Below are 19,701 nucleotides of genomic sequence, written 5' to 3'. Positions count from 1 at the left end.
TTGGGGCAACCAGGAAACATGGACCAATTTTGCTAATGATGATCCCAAATATAAATTTGGTTGAAACACGTAACAAAACTCCCGAAAATAAGAAATATTATGTGTATTGTTATAAGGAGGTTACCTAAAAAGTGAAGCAATATTGAACATTTTCAATTAAAGTAACAAAATATTTGCAAATTTCAAAGCTCAATCTTAAATCGGGGAGGGTATAAAAAGCTTACTTAATATTGGGATGCCGTTATGTTAAAACCTTATAAATATATTGGAAACAATTAATTAAATGTGAAAGTTAAATTTATATATATATATATATATATATATTATGATCTCAGATAAATAACAAGGTATTACAAACGATCTGTACATTCCATCTTATTGTGGACGGTATAAAAACAAATCTAAAATGCCAAAAATTATGCATTAACAATGTCGCTAGTATTTAATAATTTTTCTTTCAATTTGTGAGATAACTTTATGATCTCTCGATATGATTTTATTTGTTTATTTATTATTTTTATACCCTACACAGCGTATGTTGCCAGTGTATTATAACTTTTTGCAGACCCAAGAGATTGTAACGCCGCGAAATATTGGTCCTAGACCCACCTTTAAGTCATATCTCGACTAGCAGAGTCGATCTAAACATGTGTATCCATCCGTCCGTCCGTCGGTCCATTATAATTTGTTAACACGATACAGATCACAGTTATGCACCAATCTTCACGAAATTTTGCATGTACGATCGGTTCTGCCCGATGAAGAATGTCCGATTTGATAAAGATCGCTCAATATTTAGCGGGTCAAATGGATACTGACTTTTGTGTGAAAAATTACAACATGTGTATTCTATAGCGAATATATAGACCCGGGAAGTTGATAGTACATACATCCAAGAGGAGTGGCATACCTTTAAATTTATATTGTCGTCTGTACTCGGATATGGGAGTTACACTTCAATATTTACAGATGCTTTCGTATTCAGATATTATTTAGTAACCCATTACCACACTTACTTACATAGCTGGCTTGTGACAGAACTTTCGTTCCATAAGCCGAGCTTAGAAAATATTTCCAGGCGCGTCGGTATTTTGCGCAGTTTTTCCAATTGGAAAGACCATTTTCGGCAATGTTGTCTTCGATTTGATCTTTCCATCGTATTCGTGCCCTTCCCCTTGTGCGTGAACAATCAGCTGGTTCGCTTTTATATGCCTTCTGGCTGGGGCATCTTAATCCATTCTCACAACATGACCTAGCCAACGTAGTCGCTGTAGCTCAATACGTCTAACAATGTTGATGTCCGAGAATAGCTGGTACAACTCATGATTCATTCCACGGCTATATTCACCGTCAACGCAGATCGGCCCATATATCTTTCGGAGAATTTTTCTCTCAATCACTCCAAGAGCTGCCTCATCTGCTTGCGTAAGTACCCATACAGTAGCATCGGTTGGCCATCACTATCCTTCTCCGAATTTCAAAACTGATGTCATTAGTTTTATTTATGGCGGTACCAAGGTATATAAAATCTTTGACTACCTCGAAGCTGTAGTTCTCAAGTTTCACAGTTGGTCCGAGTCTATAGGACGTCTTGCGCGTTGATACCATCAGCTTGGTCTTCTCGCCGTTTACTGCCAGATCCACTTTAGCAGACACCTTCTCAATTTGTTCAAAGGTGGCTGTTACCGCTCTCAATGTTCGACCCATTATGTCGATGTCATCGGCGTAGGCCAGTAACATGTGTTGTTTGGTGTACAGAGTGCCATTTCTGTTCACTTTTTCCTCTCGTATGACCTTTTCCAGCAGGATGTTAAAAAGGTCACACGACAAACTATCACCTTGTCTGAATCCTCGTTCGGTATTAAAGGACTCCGAGAAGTCCTTTCCGACTTTAACTGCTGATCTTGTGCCTGTTAAAGTTATCCTGCATAGCCGAATTAATTTTGCAGGAATGCCAAACGCAGACATACATGGCTTTATATACCTCTGAACGGATAGGGCTGTCGAATGCGGCTTTACAGTCTACGAATAGGTGGAATGTGTCAATGTGTTTTTCATGGGGGTTTTGCAGGATTTGGCGCAGAGTTAAAATCTGGTCAATAGTGGATTTGCCAGGTCTGAAGCCAAATTGGCATGGTCCAATAATGTAATTGACCATTGACTTCAGTCGTTCACACAGTACACTGGATAGCACTTTATATGCGATGGGAAGGAGTCTTATTCCTCTATAGTTGGCACATATCGTCTTGTCTCCTTTTTTGTGCACGGGACACGCTCACGTTTTTTTTGCTCTTTCTTCTTTTTTCTGAAAATACGTTTCTCCTTTTCTCCCGATAGTTCTCCATCGCATTACGTGTTGCTACGGTCCTCAGGGTTGCCCCATACGCTGCGTTTTTCATATCAGTAGCATTACGACACTCCTGATCGTACCACGGATTTATTGATGGTGGTCTTTGGTACCCAAGTGTTGCTTTTGCTGCAGTTTGTAGGGAGTGGGCAATTTTTTGCCATTGTGCTCCTATACTATTATCGGGACAAGGAGTGCTTTCGTCAAGCAAGTGGGTAAGTTGAGTAGGCTTCTGCTATCTGTCGTGTTTGCGCACCTTTGCTTCTACATTAAGACGGGTGCGAACCTTGGCTGCCACTGGCTGGTCGGAATCGATATTCGCTCCCCGGATCGATCGGACGTTTAAAACACTGCATTATTGCCTTCCGTCTATCACAACATGATCGATTTGATTTCTCGTTGTTCGATCGGTAGAAATCCAAGTGGCCTTGTGTATATCGAGATGCTTGAATCTTGTGCTGCTAACTACCGTGTTTTTTGCTGCCGCGAAGTCAAACAACCTCATGCCGTTGTCTGATGTCTTTGGTCTGTTCACCTTTATCTTCGGTCGGAGGATGGACGCAAATGAGACTAGTGTAGAAGAACTTCGCTTTTATACGGATTATAGCAATTCGCTCATCTACTGGAGTGAATCTGGAGACGAGATCTTTTATTCTCCTGTTAACCATAAATCCGCAACCAAATTCACGTCTCGTTTTATGGCAGCTATAATACAGGACGTAAACATCTGATTTACTTACGCTAGTCCCTTTCCATCGCATTTCCTGTAAGGCAATAATATCGGCTTTGTACTTTTTGAGTACATCCGCCAAAGCGAAAACTGCGTCTGTTCTGTACAACGTGCGCACATTCCAAGTGCAGATTCGCAGATTGTATCATAGGCTGGCCACTAGAAAAGTAGCATAACATATTAACAGATGAAACAAAAATTGGTTCGAATTCCCGCAAACACAGAATACCAACCTCAATAAACAGCCAAAACTGTAAAGCTTGCAGGGTTGAGTATAATGGTTTGGGCCTGTTTTTCATATTATGGCGTAGAGTCAATCCATATGATTAATGGTATATTGAATGGAACAGTGTATATTAAACAGTACGCTACCATATGACAGTTAGGAAATGCTTATTAAATGGACATTTCAACAGGATAATGATCCTAAGCATAGCAGCAAATTCGCAAAGGACTGATTGGTAGCCGAAAAGATTGACATACTGCCACGGTCTGCGCAATCAACGGGCCTTAATCCGATAGAAAATGCGATGTGGAGCGATGTAAAACCGATTTGTGGCCAATGCCAAGCCAACAAAAAAGGCCGAACTATGGGATGTAGTTCAATAAGCATGGGCCCAGTTTTCTATCCGTGCCGTTGTGAAGCTGTAATTGTTTACAACATAATGCTAAATAAGCCAAAGTTATAAGTGTATCAAACTATTGCTTTTATCCACTAAAAAAGGACAATTTCCTTTTATTAGCAATTGAGCATATACGCAAAGTTTAGTCAACATTGGTGCAGTAGTTCTTGAATAATGGTGAAAAACCACAAAAAACTAAATATTGCGCCATCTGTCGGATGAACTTCAAACTACACAGAAACACTCCTCACGCCCCATAGAGCATGTACATACAATTTGGTCCAAATCGGTGCAGTAGTTTTTGAGTTTAGCGATCACGAACATACATGTAATTTTTATATATATAAAGATATAGATATAGATATATAGATATAGATAGAGAAGAGATATATATTGAAGAAACTCGAAACAACAAGATTTACAATAATGTTGGCTACTCCTTGTTTAGGAACTACTTCCAGCTTATGATCTAGTCCATCAATTTTGGCAAGCGTTTCAAAATTTTATTGAAATTTGGGTTTGCTTAAGTACTACATTGGAGAAGATGAGAGAGATGTAGGTTTTGGTACTATTTACAGACTATTTACATAAGTAACCGTTAATTTCAAATATTTAAATAAGTGTTGCATTTTAGTATTAAACTGAATTGAATAAAAATTGAGTTGATCCGCTTCAATATTTATTTTCGCATAGAATAATGTTTTAAAGTAAAGCCAATCTAATTAATTGTAGAGCATTTTTCATACAATTTGACAATTGCTTTAAGGGGACCCCCCATTCTCAGGGTCAAAAATTTTCATGATTTAATTCGAATCTACACTAATTCAAGAATGTCCCTACAAAATTTCAAGTGAAAATCTCAAGAACTCTTGAAGATATAACCGATTTATTGAGTCAGCAGCAAGTGACAGCTGAAGGGCTTCTCAAACTTGAAACGCATTTTTCTCTAAATATTGGTTTTGCGAATGGCGCCAACCAGACATGTACTCTTTCTAACACCGTTGTACTTTTCGGATTCCGATGTTCCAGTGAGGAGTTATCATGCCCGCCATCAAAAATAAGGACTTTTCTTTAATTACAAAAAACAACAACAAGACAACAACTTAAGCATAATTACTATTTCTATTTTGATCACATATGATTCATAAGTCATTGGATTCATCAAAATTGGCAGACGTTCTTGAGTTTTAAAAGGTGTAAGTAACACAACATTCGATTACTCCAATCTTCGATTTTTTATGTTTTTCTCAAAACTTTCCCCACGGTTATTGAAAACAACCGTAGGAAAATGTGAGTCAAATTGGTACAGTCGTTATCAATGGAAACATTTTTCACATCATGAGAAATATATTTGAGGAACAATAAAGGCACATATAAGTTAGACATCTAATGCCCAACTGTCTCCATGTGGGATTCGAATTTAGATATATATATATTTCCCAAATCTCTTCTATATATATTTAAAAATTACGTGTATGTGAAAAGCGCGTGGGAGGCAAACGAAAAGAGGATTATAAAACAAACTTCTTCTATACGAACTAATTTGCAAAGGTATAAATAAAAATAAGAATAAAACAATCCCGAAAACCATAGATAGGGGCTCAGGGTCGGCAACAACTAACTACTGCTTATTTTTAGTTAATATGTCAAAAATACACACATGTATCGCCATCTACACTTGAAAATGTGAACTGTAATACTTGGGCTATGGTCGAGGTCTTTGCTTACATTGGTTGGTTGAATCGCTAAGCGTATAACAGTTTCACCGTTAACTGTTATACTATTATAAAACTGTTATACTACTGTATATACAACAAAAAATTTTCATGATTTTTTGATATTTTTTGATTACGCGAAAATTGGATGGAAAACAAAAAAAAAACAATGTTTTTTGTTCACGGATAAAAAATTTTCCGCGAAAAATTTTATTATCCGTAATTATAGTCAAGACACCAAACTTATCCAACATTTTTTCCTAAATTTGAAAAAAAAAAATTTTATGAAAAAATGAAGATGTTTAAATGAAGATGTCAGTCATGCGATAGAAGAATATTTGTATTAATACTACAAACCAACTCTACTCTAACAACTAATGTTAATCTAACCTAATCTAAGTAAGGTTTTAATCGTTTTTTATTCAAACCGTTAGAATTGCTTGTTTCTTTGTTTGTTGTATGTTACCGATAGACGCCAAAACCGTTAATGAGATTTAAACTGTATATCGGGGCATGTCCTGAAAGTAACATAGGCTATATAAACTTATAAAAATCCGCGTGGATGCGGAGTTATAGCATCAATAGTTGTAGACTTAAAAATCGCTGAACAAATTTTAATTTAGTTAAATTAAATGTTTAAAATCCGCCAGGATGCGGAGTTATATGTACAGTGAGTGTAATAAGTATTTTGCCTCAATACAAATTTGACAAAATTCCAATATATACGTCTAAAGCCAGCATACTAAAGACGTAAAATGAATTATTTGTAATGGAATATGTTTGTGGACATATTTAGATCGTATTTCTGCAAGAATCATTGCGATAGACCTATTGGTCTCGAAGAAATCGGCCGAAATCTATAACAACCAAAAATTATTATTACAAAAAAGTATTTTGCTTTTTATTATTATTTTAGAAAAAAATATTACATAGTTACAATTGCGGTTAATCACATAATATAAGCGATTTGTCGACGATTCCAAAACATCACGGCATTTTTTCGTGGGTATTTTCTCACATTTACATTCAATACATTATCGATCAGTATTTCATTTAATTTTTTGGTATTTTCACGTCCTAATCTTAAGATAAGAGTATTAAACATAGTCATTGCGGCTTCAAAACATCCCAAACAAATATGTTTAGAATAATAAAAAAGAGATTTTGCAAAATATAACGCGAGGACAGAACCTTAAAAACTATTAAAACCAAAATCCGACAAAGAAATTATTTAAAAAAAAAGTCGCGAAACAAAATTTTTCTGACTTCGAAATTTGTATGGTCCAGTAATATTGATCTAGGAACCAATATATGCAATGGAAATACCAATAAGGTCAGAATCAAAGATATGAACAGTTCTAAAGCAATAGTAATAAAAAGCAATACATGAAGTTGGGAGAAAACATCATTATTCGTCAAATCCTATTGTCTTTTGAAAAACTGTGGTTGCTGGTGGCGAATACGCATTCTATATTTTATCTCCGATTAACACCATCAGTTGCGAATAAAATGCAGTAGGGAATAAACGGGTCGATCTATTTATTTTCGAAATAAGATGTATTTCTATTGCTATTTTCATAGTATATTTTGGTTCCTAGATCAGTAATAATGAACCATAAAGTTTCCGAAGTTAGAAAAATTGGGTTTCGCGATATTTTTTTAAATAATTTGTTTGTCGGATTTTAGTTTTAATAGTTTTTAAGGTCCTGTCCTCGCGATATAGTTTGTAAAACCTCCTTTTTATTATTCTTAACTTATTTGGGATGTTTTGAAGCCGCGACGACTATATTTAATACTCTGATTTTGAGATTAGGACGAGAATTTACCAAATATTAAAAGAAATATTGCTGGAGAATGTATTGAACGTAAATGTGAGAAAATACTCGCGAAAAAATGCCGTGGTTTATTGGAATCGTTGCCAAATCACTTATAGTATGTCGTTACCCGCAAAACGTGTTCTATGTAACAATTTTTTCCTAAAGTAATAATAAAGAGCAAAATACACTCACTGTATGTATGTACATATGTACATATGAAAGAGTGTATGTATGTATGTTCATTTTCTAAGTTAGGTTGTTACATGTAGCGACTACATTTAGTTGAATAATATGGCAGTAAATACACTTCATCCGATGAGAATAAATTACGATATAATTTTAAATATGGAAATAAAAATAAAATAAAATTGAAAAAAAATTATTGACATTATAATTTTCTATTTTGTCAGTTTGTGAAAATATATTTATTTAAAAAATGTTACTTGGATTACAAAAAATATATGGATTATAATAATACCATTTTGTGGGGAAGTAACAAATGGATGTGATCGACAATAAGATGCGCAAAATAGTAATTTTGATTATTACGTTTCATTATCAGTTTTCATGGACATAAAAATTGTGTAAAATTGATAAAAATTATTAACGGTGTGTTTAAGTTTCAAAAAAACAAAAATTGCCAATATGTAGTGTTAATGCGAGCATATAAAAGTCCAGAGTTTTCCTAATTTTAAAATTAAAATTATATATGCACAAAAAATTGTGTTTCAAGAAAACAAAAATTACCACCATTACAAAAAAAAAACAGTGAATTACTTAATAACTACTATACAACTACTACAACATGGACATTTCACACTTTTTTGTAGTGTTAGTGCGAGCATATACAAATACCAGGGTTTAGTTAATTTTAAAATTAAATGTAGTAAATATTCAGATGTATATAGGATGCTTATCAATTGATCATATCTAAATTTTAATTTGATAATTTCAGCAGGGGCAGCGAAGCGCCACTGGTCCTGCTAGGCTGTCTGTATATATAAAAATGAATTGCTGTTCGTTAGTCTCGCTAAATCTCGAGAACTGTTGAATGGATTTTTCTTATATTAGTCTTGAAATGTTCGTGGAAAATTTGGACAAAATATTTTGAAGCCTACTTGCATTTCCACGAATTAAGTATGGTGCTATTTTGATTGCACTATGTCGTTGCTGTTATTTTGACATATTTTGGGCGAAAATTGGTTGCCTACATTTGTCAATTATTGAAAAAAAATCTAAATATTTTATTATTTTCAATTGTATTGACATTGTATTGTATGTATTGTATGTGAGAATGCAACAAAGAATTGAAAAGTATATAATTGAATTTACTCGAGATCTTACCTCACAATATACCGGAATGACATATTACAGCTACTACAATGGGAATGGAGATATATAAGTTTTTTGTAGAAAGATTTGACACAACATGAGTAATTATGGGGAATACCATTATATGGGTGCTACCCGGAAACTTGGACCAATATTGAAAATTTTTTTGTGATGAGATTATGTAAGAATGTAATGTAAACTTCCCAAAACACCGAATATTGTAGGTAGCGTTATATGGGGGCTATCCCACAAAGGTAAACTTTTTTAGTAGGGATTAATGCTACCAAATAAAACAACAAAATAAACAACTACTGCTGAATAGGTTGAAAAACGTGCCAAATCTCCAAAGAATCGTATAATGTGGATGATCATGTTCTACTCAATGATCATCCAAGATATAAAATTAGAGCCAAATACCGAATATTATGGGCTGTCGTTATTACAGTGATACCCGGATACTTGAGCCAATATTGATAATTTTAAGTAGATATATTTTTTGCTCAATGTCTCCAGATTCTGAATATTGAGGGTTACCATTATATGGGCGGTACCATGAGCCATATAATTCGTACGGACATTTTATGGTCAATGAGAATCCAAAATATATAAAATTACAACCAGTTCTGTTGAAAAAGTGGTAAAAAAATCCTAATATTACGAGGTACCGTTATGTCGGGACTACCCTAAAAAGTGTCGTAATGTATGCTTATTTATAAGTGCATTTCAATATCAATAAACGTATATCCTCCGAAACTTTAATAGGCAAAAATAGCAACAAGACTCGCTCATAAACATCAAATTGTAGATATTCAGTACCGTAATGTTACTTTATTTGTGCTCTGATAAATACCAACATATAGCAAAGATCTGCACACTCCGCCTTATGGTGTAGGTTATAAAAACAAATCTAAAATGTCGAAAATTATACATCAACAATATTGCTTGGCAAGACAGCGTTTGCCGGGCCCGCTAGTATTAACATAAAAATAAAGTAAAAGATCTGTAATTCGGCCCTTATGACACGCACTTCACAGGGAGAAAGGTATATGACCACGGAACAAGTATGCATATATTGATGATAATCGGTCAATATTTAACGGGTCAAATGGACCCAGACTTTTGTGTGAAAGAGGCAAAAACTGAATTTTATGGCTTAAATATATTTACTCCTGAAGGAGTTAGACCGGAGAAGTTGACAGTATATCTAAGAGGAGTGGTTGACCTTTACATTAATATCAATTATATTGTTGTATGTACAGGAATGTGGGAGTTATACGTAAATATGTATACGTAAATAATTAATAGAGATCGGAAATGCCACGCTGATCGCTTTGAAATTTTTTATGGTGTCATATGGTCGGCTTTTAAACTTCAATCATGGCTGGATACAACAGTTATAATTATGAGCAGTGAATGTTTTCATTTCATATATATCTTCCTCCGTAAAGTAAGAATATGAATATATTATAATAATCGCGATAAGGTTGCACATCTTCGCGAAATATGAGAAAAATAAAAAAATATAGGAGATTACATCAACATTTTCATTATGTTAATAACATACACACACCTAAAAATTAAATTAAAAATATCTATATAATCTAAACACCATGATGAATCAAATGATATCAAAATCACACAAGTCCGTGTAGCGGGTTGTAAGTCACAGCGACAATAAAACAAGATATTGAGGAAAAAAATTTGTTTTTGGTTCGAAAAAATAATGAAATCATACTTATTTTTTAATTTTATACAAGAAATTTCAGAAAAAAAGTTGGGGTTATTCTACTATTTTACCCGAATTTCGCCGAAAATTTTACATATATGATAATAATAACTTTTTGTGTAGAAGTATACGCCTTGCGGATTATATCAAGACCCTTCCGATAAATCTTATGGTTCTATAAATAGGAATAAATCTTAAAATAAAATAATATTATGAAATATACATTTTAAATTGCGTCTAAATCGCGTAATTCTCAAAATCATTTGATGCGCATGCGGTTTCCATGAAGTATTGATGTTTATCTTCCAATCCATATATATTTTGCGAAATTCCATTTAACGGCTAAGATGTGCCACACGTTGCATTGAAATACCCAAAAAATCGTAAAACGCGAATAATTTCCAAAAACTCCATATGCCATTAACACGCATCCGATTTCGGTGTGCACCCTAAAAAAATACATCGATCTATACCGATTTCAATGTTGTCCATTAAGAACCATGGATGTGCCAGCTCGTACTATTTTTGAGATAAATTGGGTGCATCTCTCTTTCGGCTGAAGTTTTTAAAGTTCTCTTTTCGAAAAAGATCAAAATTGGTATGAGGTCATTTATTGAAGCGGAAATGATACACAGAAAACGCAAATAAATGCGCGATATTTTCAAAAACATTTTTTGCCAAATTTCGTGTTTTTGGAAGGCCAGTTCCCGCCGTTCTATTAGATGGATTTTCACGAAGAAGAAAACGAAACGTAAAAAACCTTATTGATCGCGGGTACCCATATCATTCAGTTGACAGATCTAAATTTGGCCCGAAAAATAGGTTTTTTAGAAATTTGATCGCACAAAATGTCCACCTTCGGGTGAGTATTACTCTGAGGCTGTGCATAATACATACACAAAATATATATCAAATTACTCAGATTCGCGACTACAATAATCTTATAATCGATTTTTAGAAATTCCTGTTTGCGCATTAGAAATAGAAGTAAAATTCAAAAAACAGTCAAAATCGAGCTTCAAAATGTCAGCATGATTTAAAGGTAGATGCAGCTAAAATTTTGAAAAATGATACATAAGGGACGTAGTCCCCATTTTGTTGGCTCTTAGTTTTACTTTGACACGGCTTAATCACAAATCGATAGAGAACATAAAAAACTGGTTCGCCCCAATCTGTTTTTACACATTTTTTTACATTAAAATAGACACAGCTTCCACGCATATACACTTAGGAGGTCAATATCATGAACAGTTTGCAACGACAGTTCAATTAACCCAAAACTATTCACTTTTTTCATATACTTAAGTAATTCCCGAGTTATAATGGGGTGAACCTCCGCTTCAGCTATGTTAAAAAATTGGCTATATTGCCCATATATATAAAAGAGTTGCGTTATAAGTGACTGACTGATCATCAACGCCCAGACGAAACGGCTAAAGCTAGAAACTTGAAATTTGGCATGTAGGTCGGGTTTAGCGAGGAATTTAGTACTAAGTGGTACTAAAAAGTACTAAACATTATATTTAAATGGAATCGGTAGAGATAAATATCTGAAACGTGGTATGTAGCTTAAACTATTTCAAATAGAATGGTGTGGAAAAATATATTTTGGAATTTAGTACTAAAAAGTACTAAAACTGTATTACACCGAAACGGTTGGAAGTAGAACTCAAAATTATGTATACAGCTTTGTCAATGATAAACCGAATCAGAATGTGTGAACAAATTTTTGAAATTAGTACTAAAGGTACTAAAAAGTACTAAATATTAAACTATGATGGAACAACAAATAGAATGCTATGCATAATTCTTTTGAAATTAATACTAAATATTATAGTATAATAGAACCGGAAAAAATACAAATCTGAAACGCAGTACACAGATTTAAATGTTACAAATAATGAATGGTAAAAAATATAAATGTAAATTTAGAGTACAGAAATGTCCAAATAAGACGAGAATACAAAATATTGAACTGTGTGGGAAAAAGTTTAATTCTGAAATTCCGTATGTAGTTTTGTATATTATAAACAATATTATTAATATTAAATACTTATACGAACTATGACAATAAACATGTCCATAAATATTTTGCAGAAATAACTTCTCAAATGTACTAAAAAGTACAACACATTGTATACGGCAGTACGGGTGGATATATACTTTGGGTACCAGGCCTTTTCTATTAAAAACAATGCTCTTCGCAATTTTGTTTGACATTGTACTTAAAGTACTAATTATTGTATACGACAGAACGAGTAGAGGTAGAGTGCTGAAATTTTGAGTGTATATTTAGCTATAACAAGGGCGGAATAAATACAAGTTATCAACGTACGACATTTGTAAAGCCACATAGCCCAATATGCCTGATGAGCCGCTTAACCAACGGCGAAACGCGTCGCATAATGGTGGGTACGTAGGTTCTTCTCCTGGCTTTCCTTTTCATTGCAAAACTTAGATCATCAAGCTCGACTCGAAAGAGTATAAATAACCACTTACAATTACTTTCAAATGATCATTGCCCTTACAAGGCAAAATTCAAATAACAAAAAAAAAAACAAATTAAAGAAGATATTTTTTTAACTTTGTAGTAAAAAGTACTTTTATGGAAATATTTTTCGAATATTTTTAATAAAAATTACTGACAGTTACATGAAATATAGTTTCCAATCCCACATGGATCTATACTACAGCAAATGATTATGTGAATTTTGGTTAAAACCTCCATGTAGTGAAAAACGGACGAGATTTCATATACAAATAAGTGAAACTATGCAAAGAAGCCGTTGAACGCCACAAGAACTAAAGTTTGTTCTCTTTTAAATGCAAATGTTTCAAAATTTTCTAAAATAATAGTACTAATATTTATTTCCAATGATGTTTCCAACCACACTGGAAATACATCGATTTCCGATGTAATGAATAATGGGCTTGATAAACTATAAATATGTTCAGGATATACTATAAATACCAACATTAAGGATTTTGTAACACGTATCGCACCAGAAATGTTAAATTTTTGAAATTTTAATGGAAATCTATAAAGGCGCTGTGCAAAATATTACATTACAAAGTCGTACTATAGGGTACACAAGTACTAAAACGTACTACATATTTTACCATTAGTATTAAATTACCGAAATAAACAAAAAAGTTTAAAAAACGTATTATGGTACCATTTGCATTGTTCCATCGGTAGGATCGAGAAAATAGTACACTTTTAGAAAATATAAGTATAAATTCCAAAGATATGCGGAATAAGATCTGAGATTTTCTTAAAAAAAAATTATGATATAAAACTTATAATTAAAATGTTTCATATATGTATATATTTAATCCAAATGTATATTATGTTGCTTAACTAATGTTTATTTATTTTAATTCGCTAACAACGTAGCGGGCCTATGCTAGTAAAAAACATAAAACTATTTAAGACTAAACTAAATTAATAAAAAAAAAAACAGTGAGGACCAGTGCTATCCTTCACCACCTTGGATACATACAAGAGATGCGAATATATACAATATCCTGTAGATAAAACAGACATATAATCTTTAGATAACCATTGAAATAGAATGGGGCGAAACTAAATGTGAGATCTACATAGATATTTGAACCAATTAAAAAACCCATGCACGTACAATTCTGAAATCTATGAAAAATTGTATGTAAATCTGATTCTTTTGCCTTCCATTTGTATGAAATCGAGAGAAAAATGTATGTAGAGCTTTATGTAAATCTGGGCCTAATTTAGCAACCGTGGCATATACCGTTTGGTATCTCGTGTATATGGAACAGACGAAGGCTCCTCGGTGCCCCATTTATCAAAAATCGGAGGAAACTATATATAGGAGCTTTATCTAAATCTGAACCGATTTTCAAAAAAACGTCGTATACATTAATATGGACCTATCTCAATACGCTGTGCAAAATTTTGTATCAATCGGACAATCATTGGGAGTTTGGTGCACCACAAACCTAAATAAATATCAATATTGGGAGTTTGGTGCATCATTTACCAAAAATCGGACGAAACTATATATGAGAGCTATATCTAAATCTGAACCGATTTCAACAAAACGTCATAAATATCAAACAGGACCTAAATCAGTAGGCTGTGCAAAATTTAGTCTCAATAGGACAAATAACATCAAATATAATCATCGAAGCTTCGCCTATATAAAACTGGACTTAATTTAGTACGCTGTGCAAAATTTTGTCGCTATCTGAAAAATATTAGAAGTTTGGTGCACCATTTACCTAAGATCTGGCGAAACTATATATGGGAGCTATATCTTAATATGAACCGATTCGAAGAAAACTTCATATACATCAAGCTGGACCTAATTAAACGGTGTGCAAATCTAAACCTATTTTTTCCAATAGGGTTGGTCGTTGACCAAGTGACCTGTGCCAAATTTCATCCAAATCGGATCATAAATGCGACCTGTACTTTGTTCACAAAAATACGTGGACAGACGGACGGACATGCATAAATCGACTCAGAAAGTGATTCTATGCATATTCTCAAAAGGTCTATCTCGATTCCTTTTGCCTGTTACAAACATATGCACAAAGACATAATACCCTGTAGCACAGAATGGCGAAGGGTATAATTAAACGAATTTGAAAGCCTCGAATGGGGAAGACTGAAGGAGTTGTCAAAAACCCAAAATGTTTCATCTAAACTTTCCCTGGAGCGCACAACAGGCCTCAATTGGTTTATGTGTATGTCCTTCCCATGTTGGACATATGATTGACCGAACCTCGATAAGTATTTTAATGTAAGTCTTAATGTCTTTTAATGTACTTAGACATTTATATTGTGAAACACGATGGATTGAGCGGCATGATTGCGTATATTTAACGAATCTATAGAGGATAGCGAATCTCTATAGATTCTTTGGAAGAAATAGGGAAAATGGCAAGATTTACTATGGATTTAAATAAACAAAAGGTGATAGGGTGATTTGATATAAATCATTAAAGAAATCATTCAATTTTATGAAAAATATTTTCGAAATTGTAAGCAGGAATTAGAAAATAGAGTGGATCTGTGAATCACTATGTGGAAACCGAAAGATCCCCGAGCCTTTGATCAACTTGATGCGATTGTTTTATGTGACGAAAATATATTTCCAAATATTAATATATTGTTAAAAATCTTAATAACGATACCGGGAAGTTTCCTATCCTACATCGAGTAAAAAATTTAAATGCAACGCCTACGCTTTTTTTACATTGTAACACAGATCATTTTTAATTATTATTACGCAATACATTAATAGCTTTTAATTCTTATTTATATATGTTATTTATATATGTTTTAATTTATATATGTTGATGAACTTAATGAGCATATAAAATTGCATTGCAAGATTAGTATTTGACTTTTCATAGAATTATATTTTCTAATAAACATATAAAAATTTAGTATGTGTGCAAGTGATCGACATTAAATTTAATGTATATTTAAATTTATATATAAAAGAGTTGCGTTATAAGTGACTGACTGTTCATTAACGCCCAGGCGAAATGCTAAAGCTAGGAACTTGAAATTTGGCGTGTAGGTTGGGTCATGGTCATGGTTTTCGGAAATACGTGCTAAAAGGTACTAAAAAGTACTGTATTACGAGGGAACGGTTAGATGTAGAACTCTGAAATTTGATACGCAGATTGGCCACAATAAACGAAGTAGTATGTGTGAAAAAATTAAACATTATATTTGAATAGTATAGAGATACATATCCTAAATTGGGTATTTAGCTTAAGCTATTTAATATAGCACGATGTGCAAACATTTTATAGTACTAAAATGGTACTAACAACTGTATTACGCAAGAACTGCTGGAAATACAACTGAACAACTACTGCACCTGGTATGGATACCTTTTGGGACACTTTATATGATCGATGTTTGATTCAAATAAATAATGTAAGAAACACCAAAAACAGAATTCTCGATCTTGGTTTTTCTTCCTTCCCAAACATATCATTATGTAGATGTTCAACCTTTGTATAACCTGAAGATAAACATCATCCCACATTATGTGTAACTTTAGAACTGCCTGTTCGAAAATTAATCTTTGCCAAGACTAACTTCAATCAATTGCGATACAAATTATCAATTTAAATGCTATGCAAATCATTTGACCAAAACGAGACGAAAACTTCTGTTAAACCCTAATACCTTTTATACATTTGTTAATTCTAAAAGAAAAGTTAGGAAATTTCTTAGTAGTATGAAGTATGGTAGTAAAGATTCTGGTGATATCTGCTATTTCAACCATATCACCAGAATCTTTACTACCATACTTCATACTACTAGGAAATTTTCTAACTTTTCTTTTAGAATTAACAAATGTATAAAAGGTATTAGGGTTTAACAGAAGTTTTCGTCTCGTTTTGGTCAGATGATTTGCATAGCATTTAAATTGATAATTTGTATCGCAATTGATTGATTGCTGATTTCTTTCAAAGTACATACTCTACATTCACATTCAACTCAAAGTATGCTTTTAATATTGATAAAATAAACAATTTCCCTAATTTTCTTCTAACAGAAGATGTTGAATGGTTTAGTTTCAATAAAGTATTGTTGCTCCCCAGGTCCTGATGGAGTACCTGCGAATATATTGAAAACTTGTGCTTATGAACTATAGAATAAATAGATGAACTATAGATTAAAAATAACAGTTATGGGCTTAAACTGTTATTTTTAATCTTTCGCTGTCTACAGGGTACTTTCCTATGTCCTGGAGATCTAATTTCATTACCCCTTACATAAGTCTGGTAGCAGAAATGTTATTGAGAATTATAGGGGTATGGCAAAATTAAGCGCCATTCCAAAACTTTTGGAACTGATAGTATCACGAAAAATAATTCATTTCGTTTCGCCAATAATTTCACCTTGTCGACATTGTTTCATAAAAGGGAGATCGACTTTTACTAATTTGATGGGATCTGACACCATGGCATTAAAATGCCATGCACACCACTTGACCGCACTCAAAGCGTGTCTTATAATGATATTTTCTCTAGAAATGTTGGTGTTCATTCTGGAGTTCCCAGAGGTAGCCATTTCGATCCACTATTATTTGTGTTATACCTGTGATTCAAATTTCTAAAATTTTGTATGTCAAAACTTTTCAGAAATTTAGAATATACAAAATCTTAAAAATTTAAAAAAAAAAAGTATGCCTTTATAAATGTCGTTCAATTTCCACCGATTATTTTATAGGATCTTACAAATTTGACAATGCTGTCTTCTTTGCTGATCTTGGCGTTATCTTAGAGTTTGCATATTGAGTCATGCGTACATAAAGCCAAATCTTTACTAGGATTCGTAAAACGATAGTCTAAAGAGTTTGACGACCCTTATGTGACAAAACGTTTATTTGTTAGTCTGGTTCTGCCTACATTAGAATATGGATGTGTATTGTGGAGCCCGTTTTACAGTTGTTATTTTAAAAATATGAATCTGTCCAAAAACAATTTATCTTATTTGCTCTTAGAAGTTTGCCTTGGAGTACAGTTGCACCACTTATGAAATTCGTTTAAAACTTATTAATCTTCCAACACTAGAACGAAGACGTTTAATGCTAAGATGTATATTTTTAATAGAACTTTTACGCGGTCAAATTGGCGCGAAATTTTTAATCGGTGAAATCAAGTTTAATGTACCTTCACGTCTTACTCGTAATTATATACCGCTTTATCTTCTTTTAGTGAGATCTAATTATAAGTTATATAATCCCTTTAGATCACTATGTGACATATATAACAACCTGTATAATCTTTTTGTGTGATTCAATACATGTAATTAAAAATTCTATTCTACATTTAGAACTGTAGAGTGCAAGCAGTTGCCAGATTGTATGCAGCTTTGTCAATAATAAGCGAACGACTTTGAAATTTAGTAATAAGAGGTACTAAAAAGAACTAAATATTATATTGGAATGGAACCGGTATACTTGGTACGTAACTTAAGTTATTACATATATAACTAGCTGAACCGCTTGCGTTCGCTGCCCATACTAAAGTTATTAACATTAGTTAAGTTAGGATAGTTAACGTCGAAAACTATTTGTTAGTATTTCATAGTGTAATATCAGTAATAATAGCAGCCGGTCTATGTATTATTATCGCCCATGTGCTGCATTTCGAGTTTGCTCGAATGTGAAACATTTTCCCAAATTTGGTGTGCTCCATTCCGAATTCCCAAAAAAATATTGGGAATATAATTCGAGCACATATAGCCTTGTGAATGGAAAACGAAATGAGATGGTACGTGTTTTTCGGAGCACGTACAAGTTGAAAAAGAACGCTGAAGTAATATTTAATGTGTTTTTACAATATTTATTTAAAAAATACAGTATTTACATTAGTTTTTATAGTATAATTAAAGAAAATAAAAAAGGGCTCCTTTTATCAAAAACAGCGCGTAACATTTTTGAGATCAACCTGGCAACTAAACCACCATATGATCAAAATAAAAATAGAATCTATAAAAAATCTACTTTTAAGAATTTCAATAGTCCTTTTAATAATGTTTCTTACAGATGTGTGCACTTTATTATACCGATGTTGAGAAGATCCATGCTCCACTTGTTTATAGGGCGTCAAAAAATTTTCTAAAGCGTAACCACTATCTCCTAGAAGCCAACTATTTTGCATACCATTTCCTCTTTTGTTAATGCTGCTAGCTGCACTCATATGCCAAATAAAAGCATCATGGCTGGATCATGGTCTGCAGCTGACCACAGCTTGCGCACACTTTGTCTTCCAGGACTTTCATTACTCTCCACAATATTTACATGCGATCAACACTTATATTTAATAATTTGCCACTACCCTCTGAAACCCACCAACAGCCAGAAATCTCAAAGTACCTGCTAACTGGAGGCTTTTAGGAATGGCACCCTTGTGTATGAAAGGACCCACTTCTGTCAAAATACCCATAAATGCCTATTTTAACACGTTCCAGTCTCATTTGATTTTTTCTGGTAGAAATTAGGGCTATTAATAAGCCAGCAGGCATATTTTTTCTTAATTTTGTTGGTAAACAAATTGCAAATTCCAATGAAACATATGTTTTTTTATTGAACACATTTCGTAACATATTGAACACAGCTATGCTTTCGAGCCGCACTTTCGCTCGAAATTAAGCACACCATTTTGCACAACATGGGAATTTAAAAAAGTATGGGAATTCAAAAACTCTCAGAACATGTCACATGGGCGTATATTTGGTATATAACGATGGTAGCATTAAAAACAAATTTAGCTTGACTTTTCTAATCAGTTGTAATAGTACCATACACAAATATATTTTCTCCAATATTTACATGTTTCTCATTATTGTCCCAAGACCTCAAAATCCTTCATTTATATTACAGCAATTTTTTATGC

Source organism: Musca vetustissima, unplaced genomic scaffold (assembly GCF_032173495.1).
Source record: "Musca vetustissima isolate MV318-11 ecotype Yass unplaced genomic scaffold, APGP_CSIRO_Mvet_v1 utg41145, whole genome shotgun sequence".
NCBI classification, from domain to species: Eukaryota; Metazoa; Arthropoda; class Insecta; order Diptera; family Muscidae; genus Musca; species Musca vetustissima.
The sequence above is the reverse complement of the archived record's forward strand: the minus strand, read 5'-3'. Positions refer to the sequence as shown.